This window comes from Phaethon lepturus, unplaced genomic scaffold, assembly GCF_000687285.1.
Source record: "Phaethon lepturus isolate BGI_N335 unplaced genomic scaffold, ASM68728v1 scaffold1198, whole genome shotgun sequence".
In the NCBI taxonomy this organism is placed as follows: Eukaryota; Metazoa; Chordata; class Aves; order Phaethontiformes; family Phaethontidae; genus Phaethon; species Phaethon lepturus.
This window is the reverse complement of record NW_010556794.1, coordinates 13,307-15,682: the sequence shown is the minus strand read 5'-3', so window position 1 is coordinate 15,682 and position 2,376 is coordinate 13,307.

Genomic DNA, 2,376 nt, shown 5'->3' with positions numbered 1-2,376 from the left:
GTCCACTTCATTCTAGTTCAGGTCACCATTAGAAATCGCCTAGTAAAAATCTAGTAGAATGACATCCCGTATTTATAGGCACAGATACAATAAAGGTTAGTTAAAACAGAATTGCTGTAAAGTTCTTTTCCCAGAAGGCCACACAGATGATGAACCCTAAAGAGCAACCCCAACATGTCATGGACAAGAGTACCACTTTCTGGAACAGCGTAAAAGTAGTAAACTGACAAATGCACATTACTAGCTGCCTGCCTGGAAACAAAGACAACTGAGTATAAAACTGTTTTGCTCAACTTTTCTCCTCACAAAAGGCTTTTGTCCTGTAACATGCTATTTCTGTTCTGGAATAGAAGCTATTGTTAGGCTCCTTAGAGGTAAAACCTATATTGGGCTTTATAACAACAGTATGTTATTGAGGCACGTGGACAAGGATTTGAAAGGCACAGCACACTGCAAGAACAACATGCCGTACTAGCCTGTTATTCTAGGCGCTTGCATGTTGTTAATCAATATTGGTGGATGTGGTTGTATTGGAATTGGGGGGAGGGGTCTTTTTTGCATTAGGTCTCTATAAATTTTTTAAACATTGGATAGTTAAGCTTGTATTTCTTACGCTTTTTTTATTTACCAGGTTCAACATGAATTCAAAGATCTGTGTTTAACTGACATTTCATTCATTCAAGTTCCTTTAGCTGATATAACATTACAGGATTACCATCCTGTGTGCTTACAGCAACCCTTCCCAACAACTGATCATTCGATAAGCTCAAGTAACCATGATGTTCAGATTGGCATTTAACCCTGTGAAAATACAGGTGTGCCATTTTGTTATACTTCCAAAAATAAAAAAATTAAAAAATTTAATTTGTTAAGATTACCCCATCAAAATAATGACTATGGGTTTGGAGTTATAGTTCACCTAAAAACCTTAGGTATCACCCGTGAAATGCATAAATACAAATGCCCAAGTCCTAAACTGTGATTCAGAAAACCCTTCCTTGTCTCGGAGGCACTGAAAGGCCAAAAAGGAGCAAAGGCACAGAAAGGCCTCCATCTGCACAATTTATGTAACTGTCCCTGTTCCGAACTGCCTCACTTGTCACAGAGTAGAGCAGGCAACAACTGAAAGTTTATTAGTATTCAAGAAATAAGCTTACTTATAACACTTGACATTTTGTCAAGCAGACATTAAAAAAATCAACACCCAACACACTCCATAGGACTGGGCTCTTGCGAGACAGATAGGATGGAAGTCAGCATTTTGCTTGCAGAATACTGTTTCCAAAAAAGTTGTCCTCAGACTGTCATCATACAACGGTTAGCACAATTGCACAGATCCCTTTTTTAGGCAACTTACAGGTGTCATAGACCTATAGCTTGCCATGGCAGAATTTCTTGTGAGTCTATGTTGAGATGAGCTGTGCCAAAAGGGGAACACTTCTGAGCAGGACTACTCAGACCAAATAGTCTGAGAAGCAGAGGCCAGACAGAAACAGGTCTCCTGGCTTTCTATTTTTTCCATTTTGAATGCAAGCATAAACAACTTCAGCTCATAGTTTGAAAAAGACACATTCCAGGTTAAAAATCTCATTTGCCAGTGCAAGAAAAATATTCTTTGCAACAAGGGCAGTCAAACATTGGCTCAGGTTGCCCAGAGATGTTGTTGAATCTCCATCCTTGGAGATATTCAAAACTTGACTGTACAAGACCCTGAGTTACCTGGTACAACTTCAAAGTTGGCCCTGATTTCAGTGGTAGATAAACCTGATGACTACTACAGATGCTATCCAGCCTAAATTATTCTATGATTGTACATCTGACTCATTAATACATATTTTAATGAACTTCATCACATTTTTGCAAGTACAAAACATCTCTACCATACTTTGTATTCTGTTCTTTGCTGTTCTGCTAAACAGAACATAAAGACAGGAAAGAAAATCTTGTGCCTTAAAGAGTGTAGTTTCTGAGGCATCAGTCTTGCAAACACCATTAGTAATGAATAATCTTTTCATGAGCACTGGAAGGATCAACTATTTCCATCTCAAGTGCCTATTAGATTCTCCTAAAAACAGCATTGCTTTGTTTTCTGGACAGAGTGAAATAGGAGAGAGTTCTCTGCCAACACATGCCTGTGAGAGACTTCTGGTTTCAGTAGAACTGTGCTGATCAGAGAAACTGAGAATCTGATCCAGAAACTGGTGGAAGGCCATTTCACATCTACCACAATACAGTGACTATTGCAAAGAGCACTGTTTGCTCAGTAATACTCATCATCTTCCCACCTTTGGCAAATAAGATAAATCAGGACAAATCTACTGTATCCGCATGAGGAATATCCAGGGTTTTGTAATGAAACTGGCTTTTATATATGGA